Raw genomic sequence first — 19986 nt, 5'->3', positions numbered from 1 at the left:
CTGGTGCTACTGGCAACCAGTACAAGAACAAGCTCCAGTGAGAATTTAAAAATGCCTTTTCCTACCGAGAAACTGTTAAAAAAAATAACCTGATTATCAATTGTTCCCTAATTCATGAGGAAAAAGAATAAGTATTATCAAAGAGCTAAATTATAAATAACTAGGTTTATAACACTCTTCCACTAAGTATTTCCAGAATAATTGTTCTCAAAGTTGACTGTATATTGTGGTTAACTAGGGAGCTTTAACAAATTCTGATGCCTAGGTTCTATGTCCTCAAATATTCTGAGCTAATTGGTCTGGAGTTCAGTTTAGTTATTGTGATTATTTCAAGAGCTCCCAGGTAATTCTAATATATGGCCCCTGAGCCATGGTCCAGGATTACATGCATAATTCACTTTTCAAGAAAGACAACTATGAGTTCAGTTTATTTCTCCACTAGAAAGACTGGCTTCTAGAGATCTCTGAAATAAAATATCCAAGCCTTTGGGAGGCCAAGACGGGTGGATCACGAGACCATCCTGGCCAACATGGTGAAACCCCGTCTCTACGTAAAAAATACAAAAATTAGCTGGGCATGGTGGCATGCGCCTGTAGTCCCAGCTACTTGGGAGGCGGAGGCAGGAGAATTGCTTGAACCCGGGAGGCGGAAGTTGCACTGAGCCGAGATCGTGCCACTGCACTGCAGCCTGGCGCCTGGCGACCCACTGAGACTCTGTCTCAAAAAATAAATAAATAAATAAATAAATATATATATATATATATATATATATATATATATATCCATGCATATTTGTTCTGAAATAAAAATGTTATAGAACAGTGCTTTTATTTCAACGTTCTCATTTTTCCAAAGGTTTTTTTTTTCTCCAATTCCTCTGATTGCAATGCAGCAATGTTTTGTCTGAATGCAAATTAAATCTTCCTCTTAATAAGAAGGATGTGTCTCTGCCTCAGGACCATGTACAAACATTCTGGTAAAGGCAGGCAGTGACCCAGGCATGTTCATGACGGACTGAGAGAGACATGGCAAACATACAAGCATGCATTGCAAATATTGGACTGTGGGAAATTAATAGTTTTAACCGTTAAATCAACTTCACATGGCACAGAAGCATATTTTAGCAATAATTTATCTACCTTCTACACTAGCTTGGGGGAATTATAGATGCAAAGTTGGAAATATACCTGACTGAAGGTAGCATTATACTTTACCTTGGCTGAAACTTGGGAAGCAAAACAATTTGGCCTTTATATTAAAAAAAATCACAGTTCATTTGAGGTCACATTGCTATAGAGAGAAGAGTGAAATTTTTAGTGAGAAAAGCTATTAGGAAGGAGTAATTAACCATTATGTTGGGTAGAAGCTATTATTTTCTAGAGAAGGAATAGACTTTATGGTACTTAGTTTTTTTCATCTTAAATTTTCTTTTGTTTTTACCCTTATGGACATGTCGATAATAAATCAGCTGGAACATTTTTGAGGCTGTCAGAATCTTCTGATTCTGGAGCCTAAATAAAGTTGTTTACTGGCAGGTTGACTGAATAATAGAAATTTCAGGGCCAGAGGCCAAACCAAAATTTTACAAAAGGCCTCTGGACTGGGTAGTTGACAAGCCCAGGACTTACATGAATGCAACCCCAGAAGAAAAACTTGCAAGTGCCTCTTCAATAGCCATTCAAGACTCTTGCTTGAATTTCAAGGCAGCTGATGGTGATTTCCTCCTCTGTTTACTTATTTATTCTTCTTATAAAAAGAATGCTAGATCCTTTTCTTTCCTCCCCAACACCAACAGTTCATTCTTTCAAAAACTCTATACCTTCAGATAAAAGTAGATGAAAATATTGTTTGCCAGAAACATCTTCAAACAGAATATGAGTTTTCACACACAGAATGCTCATTAGAAGCAGAAGCAAACATATCACTGTAACATAATAATAGCTCATATTGAGCAAATACTCTGGGGTGTGTGCCTAACATACAATAGCTCATTTAATTAACCATTATGTTGGGTGGAAGCTATTATTTTCATTTCACAAATTAAGAATCTCAGACACATAGAACTTAAATAACTTGCTGAAAGTCATACACAAAGCAGTAAAGGAGCCAGTATTCAAAAATAGGCAATTTGGTCAAAGGTGTCCACTCTTAATTATATCACTATACTATAGTTGTGTAAAGCGGCCCATGAGAACAAACAATGGGTACCTTGTCCCATTGCAAAAAGACAAATTCAGGAAAGTTTCTTGGGGAAGTTTATTTCTGAGCTAAGTGAAAATGTTAAATAAAAATTATATGGATGAGGTGGATGGAGGAAGGGGATGGAATTCCTGGCAGAGGGGACAGCATAACTGAAATCAGGTTGGAACAAAGCAAAACAAAAAACAACCTTACACTGTGTGTGGGGTAGTTTGGTACAGTAACGAGATAATGTCTAAATCAAGGCAATGGCACTGGAGAGGTAAACTGGGAGAAGATCTCGGCAGTCTTCGTATCACACCAGGTGCTTTGACTTTGTTCTACAGGTCAGAAAAATCTCAAATATTTCTGATCATGACCCACAGAAAAAAATACATTTTATGTGGTAACAAGTACATTTTTAAGCATACATTTTATTTCGATTTAATAAATGTTTATGTGATCTCGGACTCTCTGGACCCTCCCTCCAGCCAGCCTCGCTAGCTCCACCTGCGGTGCGTGCTCCTGCCTCCAACTCAAAATGCCCCTCTGAGGCGGTGGAAACAAGTGTGGGGCCTGCGGGAGGACCGTGTACCACACAGAAGAGGTGCCGTGTGATGGCAGGAGCTTCCACCGCTGCTGCTTTCTCTGCATGGTTTGCAGGAAAAATGTAGACAGCACAATAGTGGCAATTCACAATCAAGAGATCTACTGCAAATCCTGCTACGGAAAGACGTACGTGGGCCAAAAGGCTACGGTTACGGCCAGGGCGCTGGCACGCTTAACATGGGCCGTGGCGAGAGGCTGGGCATCACACCAGAGAGTGTTCAGCCTCACAGGCCTACGACAAATCCAAACACTTCTAAATTTGCTCAGAAATATGGAGGTGCTGAGAAGCGTTCCAGATGCGGGGATTCTGTATATGCTGCCGAGAAGCTCACTGGAGCTGGAAAGCCCTGGCACAAAAACTGTTTCCGACGTGCAAAGTGTGGGAAGAGTCTTGAATCAACAACTCAGACTGAAAAAGAAGGTGAAATCTATGGTAAAGGATGTTATCCAAAGAACTATGGGCCCAAGGGATTTGGTTATGGCCAAGGAGCAGGCGCTCTTGTTCATGCCCAGTAAGGTGTAAACCCAGAAGTAATCCACACATTCTGAGAATCGCTTCATAACCTAGGCACAGATAATCTTTAACACTACACTACTGTGACATTCTACCAGCATTAAGTACTGTGTATTACCCTGTACTTGGATAGGCTGGCCGACTCCCAGGAAGAGAGCACTGCGTGGTATCCTATTGATTTATTCACCAGCATTTTGGGGGAACATTTCTTTTACGTTTTAAGTAAAACTTCAGCTCGAAAATAAATAAATAAATAAATAAATAAATAAATGTTTATATATCTTTATTATACATATAATTTATAATGTCATATATAATACACACACACACACGCATACACTTTAACTGGTTGAGCATCCTAAATCCAAAAATCTGAAATTTGAAATGCTCCAAAATAAAAAAAAATTTTGAACAGCAGAATGATGCTCATGGAAATACTCATTAGAACATTTCGTTTTGCTTTGCTCTTTTTGAGACAGAATCTCACTCTATTGCCCAGTCTGGAGTACAGTGGCACAATCTCAGCTCATTGCAACTTCTGCCTCCTGGATTCAAGTGATTCTCCTACTTTGGCCTCCTGGGTAGCTGGGACTACAGGCACGCACCACCATGTCCAGCTAATTTTTTGTATTTTTAGTAGAGACAAGGTTTCACCTTGGTGACCAAGCTAGTCTCATACTCCTGCCCTCAAGTTATTCACCCACGTTAGCTTCTCAAAGTTCTGGGATTACAGCTATAAGCCACCATGCTCAGCCATCATTAGAGCATTTTCAGACTTTATATTTTCATATCTGGGATGCTCAAATCGTGCAAATACTCCACAAGCCAAAAAACTCTGACATCTGAAACACTTCAATCTCTCTCTCTCTCTCTCTCTGCCTCGTGTGTGTTTGTGTGTGTGTGTTTATGTGTCTGTATACTTGGCCCTTGAACAATGTGGTGTTGGGGTACCCATATACTCTCAGTTGAAAATCTGGGCATAACTTTTGACACCCCCAAATCTTAACAACCAATAGCCTACTGTTGACCAGAAGGCTTGCTAATAACATAAGCAGTTAACACATATTTTGTATGTTATATGTAGTATATACTGCATTCTTACAATAAAGTAAGCTAGACAAAGTAAAATGTTATCTAGAAAATCATATAGAAGAGAAAATATATGACCACTCATTAAGTGGAAATTCATCATCATAACATTTTCATCCCTGTCATTTTCATATTCAGTAGGCTGAGGAAGAGGAGGAAGTGGCAGGGTTGATTTTGCTGTCTCATAGGTGACAGAGGCAGAAGAAAATCTATTTATAAGTGGACCTGTACAGTCCAATCATGTATTGTTCAAGGGTCAAATACATGTGTGTATGTGTGTGAAAGAGAGCAATATATATAATATATATATATAAATAAAATAATATATATATTATACATATACTATATATATATTATAAATACATATGTCTATATATACATATATAGAATTTTACAATTGAATGAAAATTTTCAATAAAAATTATGAATCTTACTATTCAAATATTCATATTTTCTATTCTATTTCATATCAATTCTAGTCTGTTTAGGAAATGAGTAGGCCTCTCAATTCATTTTTAGGTCCCATTAATGAGCTATAATACTGTATAATAACACTATTATGGGTGTTGGAAATATATGGGCTATTATAAAAGGATTTTGATTAGAAGAGACATAGTTTAGAGTGTTACTTCAACTGGGTCACTCTGATAGCAGTCATTAGCTGTTTGAAGATGATTTTGAACAATTTGCTAAGTTCAGGCAAAAGAGAACAGGGGAGACAAAATCAAGTCTACTTAGGTGCCACAAAAAATAAATGGACTAACCTAGAGTCTCTATTGAAACGATAATTCATTGGAAGAATGTTAAAGAAATGAACAGAGGACCACCCCTCTTGAATATCCTTAAAAGTATAATAAAAGCCAGTTAGCTTAGGAGGGTTCCTGACATACCTGCCTGAAGGAAAGGAAACAAATAAGATGACCGTGGGTTCCTTCCAGCTCTAGATGTATCTCCCTGGTCACTGAACATCTGTAAACTAATTTTGCTTGCCTGAGAATGAAAAGTCAAATGTACATGAGATTGCTCTGAAGAGGAGTCTACAGAAAAGTATTAGAAAATAGTCATGGCCCTCTTTACCCAATCCACTCTTACACAAATGCCTATGCAACTACAGACAGAAGAGAATTTATCTATTTGTCAAAAAAAGAATTTTTTAGGCTCCTAAAAAATACCATTCCTATGAACAGAAGATAATGGGTTATTATGGACAAGGCAATAGTGTGCTCTGAAATACTGCAAACTGATTAAGAAAAATTATCAATAATATTTTTGGTGGTATTGTATTATTATGCTTGACTAATTTGTAAATATTCTGTTATATTTGAACCTCTGCTACCCTATCTTTTAGCACTAATTTTAATTAGAAAAATAGAAGTAATTACAAGGGAAGTCCCATGTTAACTAATGAGCTGAGCCTAACAACAAAAAAGACACAGGGAGGCCCTTGAAGGACTTGCTAGCTTGATGTTCTTCTTGGAATCTAGGGCAGGGCAAAAGTCCTAATGTCACTCTATGCACAACAGGGATCAAACAGATGAGCCAGGTGCTAGAACTGAGATACTTACCTCTGTTTCCTGGTGTATACCACTACACCTCAAGTCCAGGAGGGAAAGACATTGGCAACACAGCCACTGAAATTGGCAATTCTGGAGAAATTGGGCTGCCTGTTAACATCTGGCTTTCCCAAAACGTTCTTTTTCTATTACTCTTTCGTTTTAGCCTTTGATTTTGAAGAAATTATTTGCCTTCTGGCTGGGTGTGGTGGCTCATGCCTGTAATCACAGCACTTTGGGAGACTGAGGCAGGTGGACCACCTGAGGTCAGGAGTTCGAGACTAGCCTGAACACTATGGTGAAACCCCGTCTCTACCAAAAATAGAAAAATTAGCCGGGTGTGGTGGCTGGCGCCTATAGTCTCAGCCACTCAGGAGGCTGAGACAGGAGAATTGCTTGAACTTGGAAGGCAGAGGTTGCGGTGAGCTGAGATCATGCCTTCGCAATCCAGCCTGGGTGACAGAGCGAGACTCCATCTCAAAAAAAAAAAAAAAAAAAAAGCCAAAAGAATAGGAAAAAAAAAAAATACACACACAGTCCACATTTCTCCATTATACTGCAATCATTTCCTTGTCACTAGAATTGTATCTTCTAGTCCAAGAGATAATTGATCAGAACTGTCAGGACAAACTCTTGGGAATGTAAATGTGCTATCGGGAGCATAACTATCCTAAGAACACTGATTATAAAATCTAGAAGCAAAAACTCATCAGAAAAGACTTGAAACTCATTTTAGACAAGATGCAGAGTATAAACAAATAAATACACAATACGAAAGCAACTTTTACTAAGTCTGATAATGGGAAGATTTTGATCCAATTGATTATTACTGTGTCTAGTTCAAAATATCTAAGGCTTTCTCAATGGTAAAGCATAACTGGAATGACTAAGGTCAGCTTTCCTGTGAATCATCAGAGTGGTGATGAAACTAATGATGTACAAGACTCCTAACTGGATATTGAAGATGGAATACAATAAGCAAAACCAGCACTGGGACAAGACAATAATCTTCATTCACAAAACCAAGTTTAAAACTCTGAAATAATGACACAATAAGTATATTTGTGATAATTACTTGTCATGCCAATTGTATTAAGTCTTCGGGAGGTAGTGCACATCTACATGTACAACGAGTCCATTTTTATGTGAGCCTACCTCAAAAGACTTTCCTGCTATGTGTTTTATACTGCTACTGTCTTATATTTTATGTTAGCATTAATGTTTTCATTTTCATATACATGTCCTTAGGCCATTTTATGAAGGGCATGGCTTTAAAAATTTGGTTGATATATTAAATTAATGTTTAAAAAAAGGTCATGTAACAAGTAGTCCTAAATCAGTTGTCTGTCTTCCTCCTGTACACTCAAACATTCCAATATGGCTTATTTATTGTGGGTAATACAGAAGTAAGATCTGGGCTCTTAACTCTGATCATCTGTCAGGTTAACATGCATAAGCACTAAGTGTCTTTCTTCAGATGATGGATCCTATCATAAGTCCTCCCTAAATGAATATAGCAATCCCCTTCCCCACAAAAATAAAAAAGAAAATGATTTATATCAAAATGCATTCATAAAACAGAGAGGCTTTCTCTAAATTGGCCTTCTGGTTAGAATACTACTTCATCACCTCAGAAAGCTCATCTAATATTATACAGGTAGAAAAATTTACCAAGGTATAAAAAATTCAAAAACATACAAAAAAGAGACAAAATAATGTAGTGATTAGGAATAAAAGTTCTCACGCCTGTAATCCCAGCACTTTCGGAGGCCAAGGTGGGTGGATCGCGCGATCAGGAGATCAAGGCCATCCTGGCCAACATCGAGAAACTTCGTCTCTGCTAAAAAAATACAAAACTCAGCTGGGCACGGTAGCGCATGCCTGTAGTCCCAGCTACTAGGGAGACTGAGGCAGGAGAATTGCTTGAACCGTGAGGCAGAGGTTGCAGTGAGCCAAGATCGCTCCACTGCACTCCAGCCTGGCGCCTGGTGAGAGAGCCAGACTGTCTCAAAAAAAAAAAAAAAAAAAAAAAAAGTTCTAGAATCAGACTATATCTATCAAACCCAGTTCAGCCATTGACTGACTTGTGAGTCTGGTCTAGTTATTCCACCTTTTAGAGCTTTAGTTTTCTCAATTCAAAATAAGAGTACTTATCATAAGGTTTATTTAAAAAATAAAAGATCCATGTAAAGCATCTGTATCTTATTCAACATGTTTATTAATATTACTATTATTACTAATACACAGATAACTTCAAAAGTCGCTTTGAAAAACCTAGTGAGGATGTGGGTGGTATGCTGTATTTTAGATTCAGATTCAACAGCCGCTGTACTAGTTACATTCATACGACATTCATATCATATGAATTTCATAGTGCAGCACAGCAATTAAGAATAAGGGTCTGGTTTTAAATCTTAGTTCTATGATTTATTAGCCGTATTTCATTCAATAATCTTCTTAACAGTTATATAAAATAGATAATAGCATTACCTACCTTATAATGTTGTTGGGAGGATTAAATAAATTACTAAATGTCAAGCTCTTAGAAAAAAAATTGCTGTTGTAATTATCTATTTTAGTTCAGAAGGGAAATGTCCAAATATTTAAAAAGCCAGAAGAACAACATAACCAGTCTAGTAGTCATTGAGGTAATGATAATTTTAAAAAATCATCATAATAACCATTAAAATAGTAATATGCCATACTTGGCTCAGGTGTAGCATGCTATCATCTCCCTACAATTTCACTACATTACTCACATGACCTCTCAACAAGCCTGTAATGTGGGTGGGCTATAGATTATTGTCTTCAAATTATACTTCATGAACTTGAGGCTCAGAAATTAATGGCCTGCTAAGCCACAGAATTGTAGGTATTAGAGCCAGTGCTAACATCTAGGTGTGGGCCTCAATGCCCTTTCCACTACACTCCTTCTCAGTGGCCAAAGAACCAAATCCAAAGGTCATTCAACAGGCCATCCTCTGAAGTAAGACACCATGGTCACACAAACCAAGAGCACATGCTTCCTGACTCAACAGTTTTAGAGAAGTTATAGGTAATAACTGATAAATATGGACAAACCATAAGGTTATTACCACCAAGATGCATCAGATTCTATTCATGTAAAGAGAATTTGGTTTTCCTTTCCTTCTGACACTTCAGATTCCCTTTGTCTCCCAAATATGTTAACAACTATTTTTAGCTGGATGGAGAATTTCATGAATGGGTCACTCTTAAAAATCTCATTCATCTTCCAACTTTTATTTAAGCATTAAAACTTGACACTTTTAGATTTATTGATCCTTATAAATATAAGAATACATGTGGATAGAATATACACACACAAATATATATATATATGGTATGCATATATATGTGCACACATGTCTATCTATTCATATATATTTATAACAAAGAAATACTGCTTAATTTTATGTATCAGAGATTCCGAGAAATAGACTAGGTAGCACTCAACTCAGAATTTACTCATCATTAAGGAGAAAGAAAAAAAGGGAAATCAGTAAACACACAAATCTTCCCATTGACAAGGTTCCCTTTCTGAGCTCCCTTTCACTTTACTTCTGATTTTCTTCTCACATTATGGGCTTCAGATAATTCTGCACATTTTCTTGCTCCTGAAGAGATGCCATCTCCAGAAGAAAAGACATGGGATCTTTTTGGAGAGAAGCAATTCATGAATACTGTTAGGCAGGGAGACAGTCAACAAGCATTTACTGAATCCCTAGCCACCTAAGCACTGTGCTAAGTGCTTAGAACTGAGTCTCTCCTCCTGTTCAGTTAGAAAGAGGGAAAAGCTATGAATTCTAGTATCAGCACTGATCTATTTAAGCCATGAATAAAGAATAAAAAGGTTGTCTTCTTCTATCACACAAGATAAGAAAACAGAACCAGAAACCTAGATATATATATGTTTTTCAGTCCAATGCATTATGGTTTTATGCATGTTTCAGCTCTTACTGAAATTTTATAGCTCACTTTCTTTTTATCTAGGTTAAAAAATGTCCAAGTCAACAACTCAGCTTGAAACTTAGAACGTTTCTGAGCAATTCAGTTTCGGAAACTTTTTAGACCAACATTTCTCAAACTCTTCGTTATTGACATTTTAAGCTAGAAAATTCTTTGTTGGAAGGAGCAGGGGCCTTGCCTGTGAATTTTAGATTGGTTAGTGGCATGCCTGACCTCCACTCATTAGATGCCTGTTTTTACCTCTCCAACCTAGTAGTGATGACCAAAAATGTCTTCAGACATTGTCAAATATACCCTGGGAGCAACATAATTCCTAACTGAAAACCCGTAACTAGGCCAAAACTTCACACTTCACCTAACACATAACTGTATTAGATAGATAGCATGTAAGGATGACATATAAGGGCCTGGAAGTAGAATGACATTAAATTTAAAATAATAACCTTTTTTCCTAAAGGTATTTTTATTCACCTTGTATATAACATTGAGAAAATATCAGTTGTCCAATATAAAAAATTGGGGACATTAAAGCAATACGCCCCTGGTCTTCCAAACTCTCTGCTCTGCTTGCTTTAGTCTGTAACATTAAGGATCTATTTCCCAAAAAGTCCATAGCTAAGACCTACAAGTTGCTTTCAGTTCGCCAGAGGAGAAGGAAAAGATCACTAAGAAAAGTGGTCATCTTAAGAACACCACGCATAAAAAGAAAGAAACAGTAAACCAGGTTTCTGTTCTTAAAAGAAACAGTGGGAAAAAAGAGAAGACACACATTATCATTTCAAAGCAATTTATGTTAACGATAATCGGGCAAAAGAGATTGTTTTTAGTTGTGTACTTGCAGAAATGTCAAATTTCCTTGAAAGTCAGATTTTTAGAAAATTTTAGATTCAGAGAGTACATGTGCTTGTTACATGGATATTACATGTGTAATGGTGGGGATTGGGTTTCTAGTGTACCCATCACCCAAATGTTGAACATTATACCCAATAGGTAATTTTTCTTTTTTTTTTTTTCTTTTTTTTTTTTTTTTGAGATGGAGTTTCGCTCTTGTTACCCAGGCTGGAGTGCAATGGCGCGATCTCGGCTCACCGCAACCTCCGCCTCCTGGGTTCAGGCAATTCTCCTGCCTCAGCCTCCTGAGTAGCTGGGATTACAGGCACGCACCACCATGCCCAGCTAATGCTTTGTATTTTTAGTACAGATGGGGTTTCACCATGTTGACCAGGATGGTCTCGATCTCTTGACCTTGTGATCCACCCACCTCGGCCTCCCAAAGTGCTGGGATTACAGGCTTGAGCCACCGCACCCGGCCTCCAATAGGTAATTTTTCAACTCTCATTCCCCTCCCACCATCTTCCCTTTTTGAGTTTCCAGTGTCTATTATCTCTAGAATATCAGATAACTTAAAAAGTTTCAGGTGTGTTAAATAGTTAAAAGTTACATTATTAGACCAAAGAGAAAATGAAAAACTTTTTTCCCAAAACAGCATAAATGTTTATTTTCTGTATGATTTGCTTTGCTGTCCCGTTTCTACAATATAGAAAAGTATATTATTTGAATAGCTAAATATATTTATCATAAACATATTAGATAAATATAAATATAGTAAACGTATCTTTCTACTTTGGGATATAAACAGAGCTAAAATATTATATACCCCACTGCCCCAGAATAGTCCTTTAAAATTATGGAATTAATGTAGTTATTTAATCTTGTTCAGCAATTTGATCCAAACACCTAAACAGAAAAAATTGCTTAGTAGGTACTACACAGGAAGGAAGAAGGAAGGAAAAAGCTTAGTACACTAGAACGCTTCCTGAAAATCAGAAAACTAGCAACATTCAATTGTATCTAAATTAATTCTCTCTGTCTCTCTGTCACACAGGCACACACACACACCACAACACTGAATCACTGAATAAATACCTGTTGGAAGGAAGGAAGGAAGTATATGAAGCAGCATTAAACAGAGAAAGAAAGTGACAACCTCAAGAGACATCAGTGACTTGAGTTCTAGTCCTATGCTGGATTTCAGAAAGTTGTCATAATCTCTTTAAGTCTCAGTTTCTCATATGTAAAATTTTAGGGTTTACTAGAAGATACATATGACCTCTTCAATTTAAACAATCTCTGATTCACAATGTGTTTCAGATGAGGAGAGTAGGAGGAACATTCTTAGTTTCAGGTTCTAAAAAACATTAAATGATTTAAGTTACATTCTAAAATCAATATGAGCTGCAGTTCTGAGAACAACTTGGCCAGTTAGCCTGAGTATTTTTGGCAATGCCAGCAACAGATTGGCTGGATGGCACTGCACAAGAGAATCTTTTTAACACAGTCTGCTCAATCTGGCCTATCCAATGTTCTGCTTGAGATAACTTTAAATTTGGGTTGACTTAGAATTTGTCCTTGGTATCCTCTCACAGGCTGTTAAAAGGACAATCCATGATAAATGTCATCTTCATTAAAAGTCAATTCTTGCCAACTTTTTCATGCTACTTTTGTTCTACAATACCATTTATAGTTTAAGACATACTGCCCACTAAACAGTACCTACAGAAGGTTGGAAACAATATTCTATTCTCTCTTTCAGACACATGTAACATATGTAACATTAAACAGGGTTCAAAGGGAATGTATTGGAAGTTGACAGAGGAATTTGGATTACAAATGGCTCACAAGAACAGAAAGTGCTTTTTTTGGCTTACTAGCTAGAAGTGGAACATAAGGTAAACAAGCTATGCATAGATTCCTATAGCGGTAAAACACCTCATGTTACATATCACCACACCCCTGCTGTATGATACACACTATGACGTATTATAACAAGATTTAACTATTATTTACATCAAGGTTTGCCAATGAAAAGAGTTTTGAGAGGCATGCTAGCTTGTAGTTGCCAAAGACACAAGTAACAGCAGTAGTTGGAATCAGGAAGTAGTCTGGGGATAATGGAGTATCCAAGAACAAAGCCATGTATGAATTTCTCCCTGTCTTCCATTTCAGAGAAAGTGATCTTTGTAAAAAGAAATACCTAATAATGCTTGAGAGCTTTTCATATTTATAATTATAAAACAAAAGAAAATACTGAAGACTGTATTTTTAGGTGGCCTGGTTCAAAGGCGCAAACCCCATCGTGATCCTTACCAGAAAAGACATTTAGGATAACTAGAGAAAAGTGGCTTTAGAAATAAGTAGGAACTACCTCATATGATATTTTAGTAATATCAAGCAGCTATTTGCACAAAAAGATGGAGCTGCTCCACATTTCAGTACATCTTCCAGGGAGCGGGCAGCAGATATGAGCAGGTAAACATCCCTAACCTGTCTAGTCGCATCAGCATATTAGCCAGAGAAGCAAGATACTTAAATTCTGGGACCACCTAAAGTGATTTGTTGATCAACTCTGTGCATAATTACTGCTTTTGTTTCATTAATTTTAATTACCTGTTTTTCTTTTGTCCTTATGCCCTGAGGTGAGTTTTTCATCAGTAATGGGCATGATTTTATGAATATCACATGCACACAAGCAAATTAGACCCACTGAACTTGAGAGACCATTTCTCCCCCTTCCCTTCTCTAAGGTTAGCTGCTATTTTCTGAAAATGATATTGATTCTATGGTAACATGCACAAAGGCACTAATCAGGAGAACAGGTGTGTTTGTGAATTCAGTAAAGCTTATAAAGTACCTCATTATAACACACTACCAATGTATGACCCCAATAACAGTAGTCTCAAAATTACAAATACATTAGATGTTTAAATTATTACCCTTTTTTACACTACATATTGGAGCACTCATTATAATTTCCAGAAGAGCTCTTAAAGAATAAATAATGTGGATAATAAAAACTAAAAAGCAGCAGCTGCTTAGGTGTGCTTAACCTAGAGCTAGACGTCCAGGCAGATCCAAACCGCCTGCTGCTCCTCCTTCCCTTTTCCTACACTGCCTACAAATAATCAATTTGATTTTTCATACCACGATTTTTAATTAAGCACTGTGTATTATTATTTCTGAGTAATACTTTTTATTATTTTCAGTTCAAAGTAATTATCATCAAAGTGGAATTTTTAGTTTTAATATTTATTTATTTAGAGACAGGTTCTCACTTTGTTGTCCAGGCTGGCTGGGGTGCAGTGGTTCAATCAGACCTCACTGTAGCCTTGAGCTCCTCCCGCCTCAGCCTCCCAAGTAGCTGAGACTACAGGTGCATGTCACAACATCTGGCTAATTTTTAAATATTTTGTTGTTGTTGTAGAAACAGGGTCTTGCTGTGCTTCCCAAGATAGTCTTGAACTCCTGGCTTCAAAGAATTCTCCCGCCTCAGCTTCCCAAAGTTCTGGGATTACAGGGGTGAGCCACTGTGCCAGGCTCAATTTTTATTTTTAATGATAATAGCTAATTCCAGTGAGAATCCTTCAGGCAGAACTCTCACATCTTGCTAGTGTTCCTGTGTGTATAATCCCTTGCATAGCCTGAATGTGTCCCTCGGAATTTATGTGTTGGAAACTTAACCCTCAGTGTAACAATGCTGGGAGATGGTGCCTAATGGGAGGTGTTTAGGTGATGAGGGCTCTACCCTCAAAAATGGATTAACACTGCTATATAAAGAGCTTTGGGGAGAAGCACTGTGCTCTTCTGTTCTCCTGCCTTATGAGGAACAGGATTCCTTCACTCTGGGGGATACAGCCCTCGAGGTGCCATTCTAAAGCAGAGACCAAGCCCTTATCACCAGATATGAGGTGCCAGAGCTTCGGTCTGGGACTTTCCAGCCTCTAGAATCACAAGAAAAATAATTCCGTTCTTTATAGACTACCCAGTTTTAGGTATTCCGTTATAGCAGTGCAAATGGACTAGAGACATCCCCTTTTAAAAGTCTTGCATGCATTGACAATTGCTGTCTTAAAACCTGCTCATTCTTTCTTCTAGCTGTCACCAACCTCTATACATGCTGGAAATTCACAATCATGAATATTATACAGGGAGAAACAATAAAAACCTATGTCTTTATATTAGAGCAAACAGGTATAAAAAGAAAGTGATTTCAAATAAGAACTTGAATTTTCTACATTTCATAGCTACTGGGAGGTTTTAAGAGTAGATCCCAGGAATGCTATTATCACATTATTCATTGAGGAGAAAAGTTCAGTAAAGTAAATATAGTAATTAGAGCTCTTGCGAGACAGTCAGATGGTAAATATCTAAATGACATCACCACAAGGTTGTTTATAGCAAGGGAAACTAAAATATGGTTCTAACAATGTATATATACCATAGAGAGTGATATTGAGTCTAAACCTCCAATTAAGTATAGCATTAAGGATTCACACCATTAGAAATACGATGTGATTTTTGTTTCAACCAATTTTAGAATGAACTCAGAGCTAAGAATTTCTTGAAAGGTGATTTTAGATGTGAGTGAAGAGGAAAACACAGAAAATAAAGCTATCATTTATTTTTTGTCTTAGGACAACACTGAAAATTTGTCAGAAGCATCTGCTCCTTAAATAACACAATTGAATAAAAATTGGCAACTGAGGTTTGAAAGTTAATTTCAAAGGTTTATTATACCACAGGGTTCATATTTAGCAGTTGTCAATTTGTTACTGACAACTGTAATAAAATTCAGCAAAACTTGAAATCTTCCCCTGCCAAAGAGACAGCTGTTTCTGAATGTTGAAGATTTGGGGAGTTTTTTTTTTTTTTTTTTTTTTTTTTTTTTTTTTAAACAACCTCTATTTGAGAAAGAAATTACTTTTATTTATCAAAAAAGTCATTTGATGATAAAATATTGATAATCTTTAACTGTGTTTTTTTTTAATGTGTTTTTAAATGTGAGACTTTGCTGTTCTTGTTGTTTCAATATTTGTAGGCAGTTTTTCAACCTGGGTAATGTGGACCCTCCATGGGATATCTGGCAATATCTAAAAACGTTTGTTTGTCACAACTAGATACTGTTGGCATCTTGTGCACAAAGACCAGGGATGCTGCTAAACATTCAATAAAATGTAGGACAGCTGCTACAACAAAGAATTATTTGGCTCAATGTATAAATTGTGACAACCTTGAGAAAATTTGTTTTAAGAGAACTGATTTGATGGATTTAGATTAAAGATGGGTTTGCATTTACAGACTTTCCAAGCCAGTTTTCATCTGGTGGGGAGCTCCAGGCAAGCACAGGCTATTATGCTTTAAGTGAGTGTTATTTGAGCAACAGAGTAAAACTTCTTAGCTTGAAATTATAGCAAGTACATTTGCACTGAGGTAATTAAGTTTGCGTCAGTTACACTGAATATATTTCTATGTACAACATTTTGTAACTGTGCTATAAAAATAAATCTGTAAAAAATTGGACAGGAAATTTCCTCAGGTAGTAATTATTTTCTATACATGCATTAGCTAATATTCTACACAGGCTCCTTAATTAGTATTAAACAAAAAAAACCTGAATATTGTTTACGCATACATTTTACCCCATTATTTTCTCAACTTGATGATACTTACAAGCAAATCTATATTCTCAAATAATATTTCTAGATCATTCATTACATAAATAATTATTTTAAGGAATGCTACATAACAAAATAAACACTTTCAGGCCAGAAATTAGGACAAGGTATCCACATTTTGTTGAATGTTTACTCTCTTTTGGTCATTGAGAAAAGTACTTTATATTTAATATCAATTTACTTCAATAAAAATGTCACCTAACATGTAAAAATAAAGAAGGAGTACTATTTAACCCATGAAAAATAAAAGAACAGAATAAGGCAGCTAGAAATTCAAATGTATCTAGATGTTTTAGCTAAAATATACATTATTCCAATAAAAAATTACCTTTTGCAAATAGTATTACTAAAAAGAAATTTAAAGCAAACATACTCCACTATCATAACGATGATTTTTATTTAAATTAGGAACACATTTCAAAATTCATGACCTTGGAAACTCTCTAATTTCATTTAGACCTCCAGAGTAGTTTCTCTCTCTCTGTCTCTCTCTCTCTCTCTCTCTCTGTCTCTCTCTCTCTCTCTCTGTCTCAATTTAGCATATACTTATATAGCATTTACAATATGCTTGGTAATTATAGAAACATTTTACAAGTATTAACTCCTGATGACCCTATAATGTAGGCACACATATTATTAACATTTTGCTAACAATGGAACTGAGTCATGCAGGGATTAAGTAATTGTCCAAGGTTCCATAAATAGTAAGTGGCAGAGACAGGATTTGCATCAAGGAAATCTGGTTCCAAAAGCCTTCCTCTTTAGCTCCACGTAGGTGGCCTTCCCTCTCCATTACACAGTATTACACCTTTTATTTATCTTGAGCCTGTCCAGGCTGGATGACCTTGGAAGAGACATGTGTGAAAGGTTTCAGGTCAAGTCAAAGCCTGTGAAAAAGTGATGGGGAGAATGACAGAAGGTGAATGATCTCACCAGTAATCCATCCATGGAGGTGCTCTGTTTAGAAATCTCTCAGAATTAGAAGTACAAACATAGATCTGAGCTGAATGCATCTGATCTCTAACTTTCATTTGTTTATGGCATACATTTTATATCACTGACGATTTTTTTTCTCTGCAAGGAGAGGCAATATAGAATGGTGTTTAAGAGCATAAACTCAGGAGTTAAGCTTCCTGGGTTCAGTTTCTAGATTTAAATTGTGATTATTATATTTCTATTGCATTTCTTGAATGGTGCACAGAGAAAATATGATGTGATCATGAAATCCTCTCCTTCCTGAGCACACTTTCAGATCATACTTTCCCACTTTTTCCTAAGTGGGGCCATGTCACTAGTTCTTCCCAATAAAGTAAGTGTAGAAATGATGCATGATACCTGAAGCCTAAGATGCATAAGAGCCAGTGTATTTTGTCTTTGCTCTCTTTCCTGCCTTGTGGAGCATCAGGATGCAGAATATCTGGATGCAGTGAAGGACTCTAGGACCTTAAAGGATGGTGGGGCCACAATATGGGAGGAGTCCGCAACCTTGAATCATCACAGGGATTAAAGCCTTCTCCCCTGATATTGAAAACATTTATATAACTTGCTGAAATGTTGAGTTGTTTCTTATAACAACTAGCTTTTATTATGCTGACTATTATAACTGTACATCATTCATGTGACCAAAATGGTCACTCTTTTAAACTTCAAATTACCTTGACTTAAAATAGTTTCACTCAGTGCGTGTTCTTCTCCAAAAGAGCTTTGACAAGCCTCATTACCTATAAATATTTTCCTGTAGACTTTCAAATGTTAAAATAACTTAATAGAGATGCAGATATTTATAGCAGTTAAATACTGATTTATAAATCCACACAATATTAGTAGAATTGATGGAAAAATTTATAAACTAAGTAAAATATATTGAAACTATCCACCAGAATACCTGCATTTTCCACAATATGATTGGGCTACTTTAATGAAAAGAACAAATAATATGGCTCTTGTGGTCATAACTCTCACAAAGAAAATTATTTATGATAATAATATCATCCTTTTCTATAAATATCTACTATTCTCAACTAACAAGGGAATCTTTACTTTGCCACATCATTACCATATTAATAAATAAATCTACGTCTTCATGTCGACATTTCAATAATGGCTCCCTAAAGCTTTTAAATTGTCAAAGACATCAGATTTTAAAGAATATGAACCTCTTAAAAAGTACTTGGAATGAAATGTTATGTTCAGAATCTCAAATATGAATTCATTGTGTTCTTGTTAGAAGTGACATCATCAGGGTCCTGAGCTTGTGCTGGTTCAGTCCCAAGGAAAAGAAGCAACTTGTGTATTACTCAGCCCCGGCAGATGAGTAGATTCTCCTATAACCTTTTCATCACCAAATGTCTCAAAGAATTTAAAAACTAAAGATTATTTCTTGATTTGGCCAGGTTCCTTGTAATCTTGACAGTAAGAAGCTCAGAAAAATTTCCTTTGCTTTCTATCATGTATGCTTTACTCAAAGGCTGAAAAGACATAGAATACTTCTTCTGAACTTTCATTTAACCATCAGAGTTTATACGGGTATAATATTCATACACATATTTTACTGAGAAGATACAAGCAGTATCTCTTAACCTGTACTTTTTAATGGACTATTAAGATGCACAATCTTTGAACGATTTCAAAATGGCTCAACCCAAATTATTTAGAATATGATTTAGTTCCAAATATTTTTAAAATTCTTTCCTTCCACAATTGTTTGTCTACGCAGTTTTTGAAAATAAATGCTATATATATATAAAGATAGTTCCTGACACTCAACAACATCTGTAAAAACAGTGAACAAAAAGGAAGGAGATATTTCTAAAAGTAAATAAAGTCCACTAAAACAACATAAAATCATAGATAATAACATCATAAGGTCAATAGCTGATTCTGTGTTTTAAAATTGGACAAACCAATTAAGATCACACCTAAAACATGGGGATCATAAGTATGACACATCCTGTGAAATAGCGGTCGGCACAGCAATCTCAACCACATGTTCACAAACTCAAGCTAAATAAAAGAAAAAGGCTAAAGTCTTGGCACAGCAAGGTCAAAAGCTAGATATAAGTTTAACTGGCATTTTAAACAAAATTTCCCATTTCTCCATAAGCAACTATTTTTTTTTTAATCTTAAGGTTTACTGAAGAAGAGATTTCAAGCCCACTAAAAAACGAATACTATTTTTTATTATGCTGTTGACATCCAAATTTGCAAACATAATTTTTTTTTCTTAAAAAAATTAATGATAGTTTGAAGTCAGGTAGTGTGACGCCTCCAACTTTCTTCTTTTTGCTAAGGACTGCCTTGGTATACGGGCTCTGGTTTTTTTTTTGTTTTGTTTTTTTTTTGTTTTGTTTTTTTTGTTTGTTTTTTTGGCCCCGTATGAAATTTAAAGTACCTTTTTCCAATTCTGTGAAGAAAGTTAGTGGTAGCTTGATGGGGATAGCATTGAATTTATAAATTACTTTGGGCAGTGTGGCCATTTTCATGATATTGACCCTTCCTATCCAGGAGCGTGGCTTGTTTTTCCATTTGTTTGTGTCCTCTCTT

The 19986-nt window shown here is 36.2% G+C and overlaps 1 protein-coding gene and 1 pseudogene across 34 annotated transcripts in view; one reads left to right on the top strand and one right to left on the bottom strand.

The window, feature by feature from the left end:
- Positions 1 to 19986, bottom strand: part of NRXN1 (neurexin 1) — a 1131792-nt gene that overhangs the window by 258434 nt on the left and 853372 nt on the right. The window lies entirely within an intron of this gene.
- On the top strand, positions 2721 to 3836 carry LOC116560677 (annotated as a pseudogene).

This window comes from Sapajus apella, unplaced genomic scaffold (assembly GCF_009761245.1).
Source record: "Sapajus apella isolate SASKATOON/1434 unplaced genomic scaffold, GSC_monkey_1.0 scaffold26, whole genome shotgun sequence".
NCBI lineage: Eukaryota > Metazoa > Chordata > Mammalia > Primates > Cebidae > Sapajus > Sapajus apella.
Note: the sequence above shows the minus strand (reverse complement) of the source record. Positions and strands in the feature narration are given on the sequence as shown.